Here is a 14,685-nt window from a genome sequence, read left to right as displayed (position 1 = left end):
GCACTCGCTCTGCAAACCGTTTGCAAAGCCTAAACGAGTCACGGGCTTGGTAGAGAACTCAAAACCTAAACCCATGACCCAAGTCCGTCTCCACACCTGAAGCGTCGGATTTGATACAGCTGCTTAACATCCCACTTGAGATATCAAGTTTTGATACAACTGCCTAACACCCTAGTCTCATATCTCTTTTCCCTATCGAGCAGAACTTTCATTTCTCATTACTCCGTCTGCAGAACCACCAGTACCACCTCCTTCATCCCAATTTCTTCCCCTTAATCGTACCCATCATCTCTGCACACAGCCACCTTAATTAACATCAATTGAATCTCTAATATCTATCTCTCTCACCCTTATCTTCTTTCTTATCAAGAATAGTAACCCTATAAGCTAGGTTTGAGAGAGATAGGTTAGGGTTATCCTCAACAGTGGATGAAACATCAAATTAATGAAGTTGCAGAGATAAATCGAAGAAGAAGAGCGTCAGAACAACAGTTATGGTGAGTTGGGTCTCCATTATTATAAAATTGAATTCGAATTGGGTGAAAATTATGTATAAATAGAGAAGGCAGTGTGATGAAAAACTCATGCCCGGATTAGCCGGTGCACCAAGCTGTAGTTTATATTTGTTTTCAAGATTTTCATCATGTTCTAATTCAATAACTAGGGTTTAGATGAAGCCCTTCATTGGATGCTAAGATAGTCAGTTTTCATGTTGTTGTTCTTGATGTGCTTAAATTGATTTAGGATTGATAGTTAGCTAATAGACCAAATGAACCTGTGATAGGTTGTACTGTAAGAAGACAGCTTATACTAGGGTGAGTTAGGGAGATTTGTTGATAAATCATCCATTAGGGACCTCTCTGGAAGAAGATCCGTGCTTAATTGATATAGGAAGGATTAGTTTGCTTTTTGATCCAATGAGCTTGTGATAAGTTGTATTGTAAGAAGACAGCTTATTCTAGGGGTGAGTTAGTGAGAATAGTTGATAAATCATCCATTGTATTCTTTCCTGAAAATAAAAAAGAACATAACTTGAGTAAGTATTGCCTTAGAATAGGATTAGGAGGTGGATTCAACTCCCCTAGTGCTATTTCACACCTCTGTTTACAATCTGCTTTTCTATTTTGTGTTAGATAACCAACACCTAGCCGTATCGGCAAAAAAAACCCCTTATTCGTGTTACTCCTGTTTCGAATCAGTATAGTAAGACCGTAGCTTCAACTTACACCCACCTTGTCCCTGAGGATCGACCTATATTTGCCTTGTCTACAATAGGACGATGTGCACTTGCAGCCATTGTAGGTATCTTTCTTAGTCCTACCAAGTTTTTGGCGCCGCGGCCGGGGACTCGGTAGCAGTGTAGCTGATCTGTTGGTTCCACTTTACTGATTTTAGCTCAATCATGTATATTTGTGATTAGATTTTCTACTTTGGTTAGCTGTTTAAATCCATCTGTGTATATTGCATATTATTCCAGTTAGTTACATTATGTTTTGCTCCTTTTTTCATCACCTGCATTATAATCCTGTAGTCTATTGAATTTCTTATTTGTAGCTTAGTTCTGAAAGCATATTAGATTTCACCTTCATCTGCATATATGCATAATTGCATCTAGTTAGGATAGCTAATCTACCATAATCTGTAGCTCATTTGTGTTTTTTTAGGATCATTTGTTTCAAAATTTTAAGCATAATACCACCTGTAACTATTCCATTCCTGCATTTTTTTTTTGTTGGAAATTTTTTAGTTAAGCATATAGGAGTCTGTAAATATTGTTTCGATCCATCTGTATATACTTTTCATGTGTGCTCTGTAGCATCAGAGCTATAGTGGTAACTGTAGTTTAATCATTCCATTGTCATTATCATGATCTTGCTATTTCAACCCAGTTGTACATAAGTTTTATCTCATGTCCCTAGTGTTAGTTGTAGTTATTACTTTTCAGTCATATGCATTCCAGCTCATATCTGCATCATTGTTTATATCTGTACCTAGCATCATTCTGTAATTTTAGTTTGTAAACTGCATCATTAGCAAAGTTAGATTTCAGTCATAGTCACATGTCCCAGCATACCCACACTTCATATTGCAGAATCTCTTTTCTGAATTTTTAGTATTAGTGACTTTGTACACTTGCTTCAAGCTGCACAATTCTGGGAACTGAAATTTTCTTCTGAGTAAGCAGGTACTTGTGGTGCTGCTGTACAAACCAAAGGAAAAGGAGAAAGAGGGTCACTACAATCCGTGGTACCTGCAATACTGCTGCGGAAGCAAGGAAAAGGAGCAGAACACATTTATCTGTCGTGTGTACACCTGATCCTGTATCGGCGGTATTTCTCTTGAACATTGATTGTGAATGCTGGTGCTGTCATAGCAAAATACCATGTTTGCTTGATCTGAAATAGTTGCTTGATCACCCAACCCATGCAATATCTGGAATTTGTGACACTTAGAGTAAAATTTTTGCTAGCTGAAATTCTGTTTCACTGCACTAAATTTGCGTCTGTTTGAATCTTTGAATCCTTGAATCTGATTATCATTTCCATAAATCCTTGATCTCCTGATTTACGCAGTGTTGATTACCAGATCAGTACAACATCTTGGTCTTGTATTAAGTCAGTGTGCATAATTCCTAGGATTAGCTATTGATTCTCGCAAGCACTGCCTCCCTGAATTGTTGTATTGCTTGATTATCTAATTGCTGACATGTGAATGGTATGTCTGTATGTTGAGCTGTGATCGTTTCTTTTCAAACTGGTTGTCTAGTTAGTCTGTATTAATACTGCCCATCTTAAATCCCATCTTCAGTTGTCAACACATCTGTCCAAGTTTAGACAATGAGTAGTGCTCTCCATGAGAACATGTACCCCATAAGAACAAGATTGTTAACATGTATCGTCCTACCCCAGACTGATGGCCCATTTGAATTGAGTGCAAGAATGATACAAATTCTTCTGATTTATCGAGGGATTGATTCTGAAAACCCTTATCATCATGTATGAGAGTTTGAACAAATTTGTCGGATCATGCAACCTGACCATTTGTGCGAAGACTCTCTGAAATTGCGTTCGTTCACATTTTCTTTGAAGGAAAGAGACAAATCATGGTTTTACGGTTTGAGACCACAATCCATCACCAGTTGGGACCAACTTACAAATCAATTTTTCAAAATATTCTTTCCACATTGTAGGACCATTGCTATTCGTCAAAATATTAACTGTTTTTTCAGATAGATGGGGAGATTGTTTTTCATTATTTTGAACGGTTTAACGATTTGTTGATTGAGTGTCCGCACCATGGATTTGAGAAGTGGATACTGGTCGTTATCCTCTATGAGGGACTATACTTTAAATCTCGAGCCATGGTTGAGTCTATGTGTAATGGTGAATTTCTTGATAAAACTGTAAATGATGCATGGTCGTTTTTAGCTGAGATTGCAGAGAAAACCTGTCAATGGGAATCCATTAGGGAAACTGAGACAGTATCACATGATATTGGTGACCCGCATGAGTTAGAATATGATTCCAACTCTAATAGAAGCATGAACTGCATGACTAGGAGAGGCGAAACCTAGAAAGTTGTAGAAATACAAATTTTATTATGCCTAATTCCTATGGAAATCTGAACTCCATGTTTGTATGTCGTATGATAGCTCAGACCAGTTGATTGAAAATTGTCCTAGATTGCAAAATCCCTGTTACAATGATGATGATGATGATGAATCAAACTTTGAAAATGGTGTGTCCAGTCCCACTCATGCAATTGATGTTGAATATGAACCTAACTTATTCAACGAGTGGACTGAGGATACCGCAACTGTTAACAGGGAAGAGTATGCATATTACTCTGATGATGATATGATGTTAGAAGAGCTAGTTCTTCTTGAAGATCCAATTTCAGAGTCATGTGACTCGGAAATGCTAGACCACGGTGTAGAGACCTACATTGATAATGTTCCTTCTAATGTTGAATTTCATCACAATCCGGATAATTTTGGTGCTGATACAGAATTTGTGCACTTGTCTTGTGAAGGAGAGCATGACACACAACTTGTGTCTGACTTAGGGAAGGCTGATTTGTCTAATGACACTATTGGTCTCATGCATGAAAATATATTTGACGTGTCTATTGCCCTGCCTAGGTCACAACATGATGTTTCTTTGGATTTGTCTATGCATGAGAATAAATCTTTTGATGATGATTCTGAATTGGGGTTTGTTAATTTGTCCAATAACTGTGAGCTTGATATTGCATTAATTGTTTCTGACTGGGAAAATACTAGGCTGCATACTGAAACTTTTGACATTAAAAATGAATGCAACTTAGACGTGTCTAGCTCCCTGCCTAAGTCACAAACTAATGGTCTTGCTTATGACATGGAGATTGTTCCCATATAATATGCTAAACCCATGTTGTTGAGAGTTCCCAACATAGGGCTAGAGTTATGTGCATCTCAAATTCTTTTGGAAATTTTGTCCACTAAGTATCCTGTCATTGAGAGGCTACATATGGAATCCCCTCCTGTTTCTTTGCACATCCCTGAACATGTCAATTTAGACTTTGGAATTATGCAGGAAGTACCTCAAGATCTGATAGTTGTTGATAAGTGTCATATCTTTGTAAAATTCAGGTTTGGGGGTAACTCATGTTTTGCAGTCTCACTTGCATTTCTGTCCTATTATAATTGTGTGAGGATGTTAAAATTTCTACACTCTATCTTTTGGGTTGATCCTCAACTCTTTCGATTACTGGTATATGGTGAATCATCATTGTATAATCCAGTAGGTAATGTTATATTTTCTATCTTGAGTCAGTTGAGTATTCTTTTATCTTGTTTATATTGTGCTAATCGAATATGATCTCAGCTGAAAATGTTTGATTCTAGCCTTGAATGATGAAGCTCTAATCTTGCTTTTGCCGACATACTGGTAATCTCTTCCCTTTTCTCTAATCAACATGGTTCTCCTGGTATGCTGCTATTTAATTTTTATCATCTTTTGAAACATTGAGGACAATGTTAGATTTAGGTGTGGGGGAGTATTTTGCATATAGAGTTTCTAGTCTCTTATGTAAAAAAATAAAAATAAAAAAATAAAATAAAAATAAACAAAAATATTTGTATAAAACCTCAAACTTTTAGAGATCTTAGAGTCACTAGCATGCTTCTATCTATGTTTACATAGAGAGTCTAACCGAAATAACTGAACTTGGAAGTACTGGAGAACACAATCGGGTTTCTTAGTTGCTAGAGCGTTAAAGTTGGATTTAACCATGCCGGTGGGCGTTTTAGGTGCTGCAAAGATATTTGGTAATAGTGTTGTGATCACCTTTAGTGAAGACTACCTAATTTTACATCAAGCGAGTCACCGACCTTCAATTTTTTGTGACTATCTAAAAAATCCTTTTAGAGTGTGTGTCACCGTACGTAAATTCCGGGTAGGAATGGTGAGCTACCCAACTTCCCACCACTTTCAGCGTTATTTTTGATCTCTTGATTGCTAATTTTGTCAATCATGAGGATGACGTCTAAAGATGAAAACTCCTTCTTGTAGTTTGATTTGCAGTTAGCACCATTCTCTCTCACTCGACAACATCAACAGATCCATGGAAATACATCATCATCGACAAGCAGCGCGACGTCAAATTCTATGAAGAAAGTTGAAATAGTCCAAGGTTTACACACAACAATACAAAGAATAGAAAAAGTATTATACAAAAGTGAAGATACAGTACAAAAAAGCAGAATTTTATACACAAGTAAAGACTTATCTTACAAAGAGCAAAGAAAACAAAAAAAGATGAGAATTAGTGAAGTTTATAAAATCAAGACAATACAAGTTATGAAGAATCAAGTTATAAAGTCCTTCTTCCATGGCATTAGTAGTTTCATTATTTATTTTCAATTTGTCATTTTCATGTAATAAAAAAAAAAGTTTGTTTTAAATTTTGTTTATATAACACCATGGTAAAGACGAATTATTTAAGATGAAAATTCAAGCAACAAGGAAACTGAAGAGAAAAATCAAGAATTGTCAAAGTTCTACGAAGTTCAGAAGATCATCATTGACAGTTGAAGACCGAAGACGTTTCTATGGATGCTGTGAGAGTGGTGTTGATTGCCGATCGGATGTGAAGGTAAGTGAGTACTCCCATCCTTGCTAATGGTTGATTTCCTTTCTTAGAGATCATCAGAAAAAGATTCTTTTTCCCACAATTTTGTGGAGTCTCCAGAAATTATTTCGGAAGGTTATCCTTCCCACCATTCAACGTGTGCAAAATTTCACTCTTTATTCATATCTGCACACATGAGAGACTAGAAAAACGGTCTTTTTTTAGAGCAATTATGATAAAACCTTATTAGTGAGGCATAAGTCGAGGCTTGTGATCACTCTCGAACCCGAATTCTTTCATATGGTATGGTTACTTCTTTCTCAATTCTTAAGGATGAGAATGCGTTCTTTGGTATTTCTAACTTCGTGTTACTAGCATGCAGAAACTCTATGTCCTGATAGCTCATTGGATGCTTGGGACTCTATTACGCTCTGAAGTTGGAGAAGGTTTTGTGGGTACACCTTTGGTAGGCCCTCACGAGACTACAACTCGTCCAACTAGGGACACCTACGGGTTTAAAGGCTTAGTGCATACGCTAAATGCATTCGAGAGACCAGCGACAATGGTATAGTTAGGATTTCTTAATTTCTGTTTCACTTGAGGACAAGTAAAATTCAGGTTTGGGGGTATTTGATGAGTGCCAAATATTGCATATTTCTACATCTTATTATGAGCGTTTATCTCATCCTTTGTGCTTTAAATCCTCATATTATCCCAAATTCTGTGTTTTCATTGTTTTCAAGAATAAACATTTTTACTAATTAATTTTGTGTTTTTAGGTAGTAAATAAAACTTGGATGTTTTAAGAAGCAAAAGGAGCAGAAAATTTGGTGACCAGAGGCGCGAAGAAAGAGTTCCGCTAAAATGCAGTGAGAGAAGAGCGAAAGAAGAACGCGTAAAGAGCTTCCGCAATCCGCTTGCACTCGCTCCGCAAACCGTTTGTAAAGCCTAAACGAGTCACGGGCTTGGTAGAGAACTCAAAACCCAAACCCATGACCCAAATCCGTCTCCACACCTGAAACGTCGGATTTGATACAGCTGCTTAACATCCCACTCGAGATATCAAGTTTTGATACAACTGCCTAACACCCTAGTCTCATATCTCTTTTCCCTATCGAGCAGAACCTTCATTTCTCATTACTCCGTCTGCAGAACCACCAGTACCGCCTCCTTCATCCCAATTTCTTCCCCTTAATCGTACCCATCATCTCTGCACACAGCCACCTTAATTAACATCAATTGAATCTCTAATCTCTATCTCTCTCACCCTTATCTTCTTTCTTATCAAGAATAGTAACCCTAGAAGCTAGGTTTGAGAGAGATAGGTTAGGGTTATCCTCAACAGTGGATGAAACATCAAATTAATGAAGTTTTTGAGATAAATTGAAGAAGAAGAGCGTCAGAACAACAATTATGGTGAGTTGGGTCTCCATTAATTATCAAATTGAATTCGAATTGGGTGAAAATTATGTATAAATAGAGAAGGCAGTGTGATGAAAAACTCATGCCCGGGTTAGCCGGTGCACCAAGCTGTAGTTTATATTTGTTTTCGGTATTTTCATCATGTTCTAATTCAATAACTAGGGTTTATATGAATCCCTTCATTGTATGCTAAGATAGTCAGTTTTCATGTTGTTGTTCTTGATGTGCTTAAATTGATTTAGGACTGATAGTTAGCTAATAGACCAAATGAACCTGTGATAGGTTGTACTGTAAGAAGACAGCTTATACTAGGGTGAGTTAGGGAGATTTGTTGATAAATCATCCATTAGGGACCTCTCTGGAAGAAGATCCGTGCTTAATTGATATAGGAAGGATTAGTTTGCTTTTTGATCCAATGAGCCTGTGATAAGTTGTACTGTAAGAAGACAACTTATTCTAGGGGTGAGTTAGTGAGAATAGTTGATAAATCATCCATTGTATTCTTTACTGAAAATAACAAGAACATAACTTGAGTAAGTATTGCCTTAGCATAGGATTAGGAGGTGGATCCAACTTCCCTAGTGCTATTTCACACCTCTGTTTACAATCTGCTTTTCAATTTTGTGTTAGATAACCAACACCTAGCCGTATCGGCAAACAAAACCTCATATTCGTGTTACTCATGTTTCGAATCAGTATAGTAAGACCGTAGCTTCAACTTACACCCACCTTGTCCTTGAAGATTGACCTATATTTGCCTTGTCTACAATAGGACGTTGTGCACTTGCAGTCATTGTAGGTATCTTTCTTAGTCCTACCACTAGTAAGTTTATTTCTCTATTTGTTCCAAAGACCCAACCGTGATTTCATGGACCTAACTGTTTAACTTATAACGTCTGCATCTTTGGATTTTGAGGCTAACTTTTTACACTCTTATGAGTTGCTATTTATTAGCTAACTCTTTTGCTTAGAAAGTCTATTTCTTTTCTTAAAATTTTGAAGTTACCTTTGGTGAGAATTCTTCTCATAAGAATTCGGTTCGGCTAATTATTGTCTACAAAATTTGACCCATGAAAACAACCTCATTGAAATCCCAGTCCTTTCCAGTGAAATAATTTTAGGAAACAATTTTGATTTAGCAAATTGAGAATTAACCTTGAGTTTCAATAAATTCATTGCTTATATCCTAAGCAACCCATCCTTGGTTGATCATTATAAATTAGAGGCACTAGCAACACAAAAAACTCAATCACTACAATCTTGTGTATCTTTTTCCAAAGCTGTCCTCCAAAAACTAAAGGGTCTTAGAGATCTATGGTTCGACTTTGAAAGACTTCACTTGGGATTCATGAAGCACAAGTTAACTTATTTTAAAATAAAGATAGTTTTAATACATATAATATGTTTTTATTTATTACAGTCCTTGTCTATTGTAACGTTCTTCTCTTTTAATATAAGGTCATTCAGTAATTGCATATCAAATACAAATTTGATTAAAAAACTACAAACACGATTAAGTATATTTCTTATCAATGGAAATCATGTTTTTGAATTTCACATAAGACTTCATCTTATAACCAATTCTGGTTGATTCTTGTGCAGATATAAAATTATGTATCTCTATAGGTCTTGAAGAGAATAAACTCTAATATTAGAATTTAAATTCTTCCAAATTCAAAGAACACAAAATTGGTTAAAAAGACCAAAATCAACAATTCCTGGGTGAAAAAGACATCTAGATTTTGATACTGTTTAAATGGACAAAAATGTAAAAATAGCCAGGATGTAAACAGTTTCATCCTACCCATTTTCAAATATATTTTCTTATTTTTAATTTATATCAGGATGTATCCAGTTTCATCCTCGCTCTTTTTTATGTTTAAGCTAGGATGAATCTAGTTTCATCCTTCCTATTTTTTTGGTGTCCATTTCACCCATACTAATTTTTACTCGTCCATTTGAACCATTTTTAAAAAATATTTGGACAAATGACCCATTTTCTGTTCAAAGAACCCATTTTTATTTTTAATCTAGAATTGAAAGGATATAATTGGGTGTCCCATTGGAGGCAGGGTAGCGTTAGTCTTCACGATGGGATGTGGATCAAACCTTAGGGCTATAAAGGGCATCAACTAGGGGAATCAACTGTGTAGCTCTTGCGACGATCAAGAGAACATAACTGTAGCAGAGTATCTTAGAGGGTTTATTCTGTATCAACTACATTCCATACTGAAGTATTATAATAGGCTAATATTTGTAGCGACTTAATGGACGAGGTTCCCGAATTTTACTGCTAGCTTACAAGTTTCCTCGTCAACTTTCTGGCGCATTGCTTTACTTTTGTTTTTCGCATTATATTGATTATATCTTTATAATTAAAATTACAAGCAAGTTGTACTTTAATCAATCCCTGTGACCCAAGAATCACTATCAAGAGATTATCCCTGATATTTTCTTATTTTCTTTAATCATTAGATTTAAGTTTACACAAGAAAATAATCCATAGATTTCGTATTGAAAAAGTTGATTGTATACTTGGTACCCATTTTTTCAAGTACACCAAATAAATAAGGATATCAAATTATTTTTCTCTTATTTTTCATAAATAAATTTTCCTCTCATTCTCTTTATATCTATTTTTCCTCTTTCCTCTTTTTTATTTTTTTAAAGAGTTTTCTCGGTTATACAATTATTATTTTTTTTTCTCAAATCTAATTTATGTTTTCCTTTTTTTTTTTTTTTGATAAACAAAAAACCTTTTCATTAATGGAAATTCAAAGTTACAATGAGTTTAAGATCGAAATTAAGAGAATGCAAAGTAACAAAAACATACCGTACAAGCACAATACCGAGAAATCCGACAAGAGAAAGAGAAGGATTACCGGAGTAAGACAAATACAAGTATGAATAAGATCCGATTAAATCGGAGGAAGAATGGTTTTTCGCGGAATTAGAATCCAACCATTTAGTTCGTTTTTCTTCTTTAGAAAGATATGCTCCTAAAATAGGAGTGATTTGCTCAAATCTCTTGAAACTAGTGATGAAGCTTCTGTCGTCAAATAAATCACCGATGAAGATGAAGATTTCGTTGTTGGAGAGCATCACTATCGATCTTGAAACCCAGCCCAATAACCATAAACCGCCATTAAAGAATAAACCTCAAAAAAGTACATAAAACCACCATAATGGTGTAGATAAGAAGAAAACATAATAAAAATGAAGCTACAACTACTAACTAACCTAGAAAACAATAAATAGTGAAAAAATCTGTTCAGATCTAGTCCAATATGAATTAGATCTGAGCAGAAAAGGGTTGTTCTTGATGATTTTGTTGTTGAAGAAGAAGAAGGAGTGAGAGGGATTTATGTTTTCCTTTCGAGAGTTGAAAGTAGATAATAAAGTTAAAGAGCATTTTGGGCTTGTACAATGGTTATGGTAAAGAACGTGATAAGCTTTCCACAACTATTTGCATTCTTTATCCATTTCTGCCACACAGAAAAACATCTTTATTCAAGTTATCATTAGCAAACTATGTGATCAATCAGATCAAAATGGTGCCCACATATTCTTCAATTGCACCACGCATGTGAAGTATGGTTCTATTTCATAAAACCTTGTAAACTATACTGGCGTATATACAATTTAAGGTTGGATAATTTGAATGCATGGAAATAAATTTTCCTTAACTAAAGAAATAAGAAACCTGGTATGTTTTTGCCAAAAAAAAAGTAGTTTTGGGCTTATAGAATTTGTTTGAGGCCTACCATTTCCTTCACCCGCCTAGACTAAGAATAATTGGTTGATGTTCACGTTTATTTTATTTATTTTTGCTAAGAAGTACACCATATATTACAAAAGAAGAGAATTACAAACTTCTACAAGAGGTTCCTTCCTAACTAGAGTGTCCAAAAAAGAAGGAAAAGGAACCCAAAAGTCTTTAATACAATACTTTCTAGCCCGACGTGCAAGCCGGTCAGCTAGACGATTTTTAACACGCTTAATATACTTAACTTTGAAAGTACTACTACTAGAAAGCAAAGACTGACAATCTATCAAACTATCACTACTTCTCCTTCCGATAATATTAGTATCCTCATTAGCAAAATCAACTAGCTGGAGACAGTCACTCGTGAAAACCACTTTAGACAGATTCTTCTCTTGCGTCCAAGAGATAGCCCAAAAAAGCGCAGTTGCTTCAGCACGAACCGCATCTTGAATCAACCCAAAGTCTGAACCACAACCTTTTAACCTTCCTGCAATATCACACCAAATGAAACCCTTACCCATATTAAAATCTTTAAAAGAGCCATCAACAAAAATAAAATGATTCACATCTTCACTGGAGATCTTAAGCTCTTTTCTAGCAATCTGAGTAGCCCTAGGAGAGAACATATAAGTGTTAATCATTCTTCTTATATCCAAAATAGTTTTAACCATGTTAATTGTAACTTTTTTAAAAACAACATCACAACGCAGCTTCCATATGCACCACATTATTACAGAACCAATACTTGGCCAATTCACAGCAAAGGGGGAAATCCCTAAATCTTTATCAAACCAATACAAGAAAACATCTTTAGAACAATCCGAATCCACTGAAACTAAATGCTGTAGAGATAAACCAAACCATATATGCAAATCTATAGGGCATTTAAAGAACAAGTGAAAGACTGATTCTACATCAACATTGCATAGAGGACACGTTTCATCTGTATAAGGATTATAAAACTTCAACAAGAGATTAACCGGTAACATATAAGCAAAAAATTTCCACATAAAGAACTTTATCTTTGGAAGACAGTCTAAATTCCAAACTTTTCTCCAAAAGATAGCTTCATCCCGTGAAGTTCTTTCATTTGTAAAAGCTTTATAAGCAGATTTTATTGAATAATTACCATTCCTAGTATGAGCCCGCATTATCCTATCATTTTTCTCCGGATTTAATATAATAGCACAAATTTTCTTGACTTGAAACTGAGAAAATAAATTATTTAATAAACCCACATTCCAACACTTATTACCAGCATCAACAAGATCAATAACCATAACAAAATCCTTATGGCAAGGATTAACAGAAATAGGAGGAGAAGATTCAAAGGGAATCCAGTTTGAAAGCCAAATATTAGTAGACGAGCCATTATTAATTTTTATAACAATAATGGATTTAATGAAACCTAAACTACTAACTATACCTTTCTAGATCCACGAGGAGGAATCAGCTGCCTTGTCAATTTCTAGCGAGTTCTGATTCGGATAGTATTTATTTTTCAAAAAACAAGTTAATAACAAATCTGGATACTGGAGAAGTCTCCATCCCAATTTAGCAATGAAAACTCTATTAGTAGCATAGGTATTCCTAATTTCCAAACCACCACAAAGTTTAGACTTACCTATATCTCCCCAAGATCTGACATATGCAGCATGCCTAGGATCTTTTTTAGACCACCAGTAAGTCCTTTGAATAGAATCAATCTTTGAAGTTACCTTCTTAGGCAGTGGAAAACAAGCCATATGGTACACAGCAAGGCTCGACAACACATGTTTAGTAACAACAGTTCTACCCGCCACATTTAAGTTCGTTTTTTTACAAGAGTTCAATCTGGAATAAAATCTATCAATTAATAATTGAAAGGTTTTCGTTTTATCCCTATTGATAAAAAGAGGAGTGCCTAGATATTTTTCGGCGTTACTCAAGAATTTTATTTTAAGAGATTTCGAAAGTAATTTTATATGTTTATGATGCATTTTAGAACTAGTAATAAAACCAGACTTTTCAAAGTTTATAGCTTGATCTGACGCTTTAGCAAAAATATCAATTATCTTCATAATATTTTTAGCATGAACCAAGGAAGCTTTAGAAAAAAGCATGCAATCGTCAGCAAAAAACAGATGCGAAATTGGAGGACTATCTTTCCTAATTTTAAAACCTTGAATAAGCTTCTCAGCTTCCGCCTAAAGAATTTTAAAGAAGTAACTGAGATAACACTTCCATGCACAAAATAAAAATATAAGGCGATAGACAATCACCCTGTCTAATACCCCTAGATGGATAGAAAACTTCCCCTGGAGCACCATTAACTAACACCGAGAAAGAAACCGTACTAATGCACTGATAGATTAATTGACACCAATCATCCGAGAAACCAAGCTTTTTTAAAAACAGCAATGATAAAAAACCATTATAATCTATCAAAAGCTTTAGAAAGGTCCAATTTGATTGCCATAAAACCAATTTTAGACTTTCTCTTTTTCTTTTTGAATGAATGAAGAATCTCATGACTAATAATAATGTTATCATGTATTTGCCTATTTGCTATAAAAGCAGACTGAAAGGGAGAAATTAAAACATCCATGAGAGGTTTAAGACGATTAGCTAAAATCTTAGAAATGATTTTATACACCGTATTAGAGAGACTAATGGGTCTAAAGTCATTCGAAGAAGAAGGGTTATTTACCTTGGGAATCAGAGAAATGAAAGAATGATTCATCTGTTTAAGCAAGAATTTAGATCTGAAAAAATTCTGAACATGTGAAATAACTTCATGAGAAGTTTCGTCTCAATTGTCGTTAAAAAAGCCAGCAGGATAGCCATCAGGTCCTGGTGAATTCCATTGGGGCATGTTTCTCACAGTATTAAGAATTTCTTCCACTGAAGGAATAACAGTTAAGAAATCATTAAAATCATTAGAAATTATTGGTTTAGTATCTCTCAAAGCTTCCTCAATGTCAATACGAGAAGGATTAGATGTAGTGTAAATGTTCTTGAAATGTTTTGTTAATAGTGAGACAACTTGTTCTCTATTCTCCACCCAATTTCCTTGATCATCTTTTATTGTATGTATGGTATTATACATATTTCTGAGCTTCACCTTATCATGAAATTTTTTTGTGTTTTTATCATACTGTGTAAAGTAATCTATCCTAGATTTCTGTTTATAGAAGATATTTTCAATTTCATACCAATAATCCAACTAATTGGAATAGTTCAAAATGTAACCACCGATTTCAGGAGTATAAAGCATAGCTTGTAATTTTTCTATTTCAAAATTCAACCTACTGATTGTAGTTTTAATGTGACCAAAAGAGTTAATATTCCACTGACTCAAATCATGCTTTAAATTTTTAAGTTTACCTACTACAACATAACTCGGA

The 14,685-nt window shown here is 34.9% G+C and overlaps 1 long non-coding RNA gene across 1 annotated transcript; it reads left to right on the top strand.

The window, feature by feature from the left end:
* The first annotated feature begins 228 nt into the window (after positions 1 to 228).
* Positions 229 to 7,741, top strand: LOC113276429. The gene is made up of 4 exons (XR_003324385.1): positions 229 to 497; positions 2,186 to 6,135; positions 6,494 to 6,676; positions 6,891 to 7,741. It is a non-coding gene; the product is annotated as an uncharacterized LOC113276429 (long non-coding RNA).
* The last annotated feature ends 6,944 nt before the right edge of the window (positions 7,742 to 14,685 follow it).

This window comes from Papaver somniferum, chromosome 4, assembly GCF_003573695.1.
Source record: "Papaver somniferum cultivar HN1 chromosome 4, ASM357369v1, whole genome shotgun sequence".
NCBI classification, from domain to species: domain Eukaryota; kingdom Viridiplantae; phylum Streptophyta; class Magnoliopsida; order Ranunculales; family Papaveraceae; genus Papaver; species Papaver somniferum.
The sequence above is the reverse complement of the archived record's forward strand: the minus strand, read 5'-3'. Positions and strand labels throughout refer to the sequence as shown.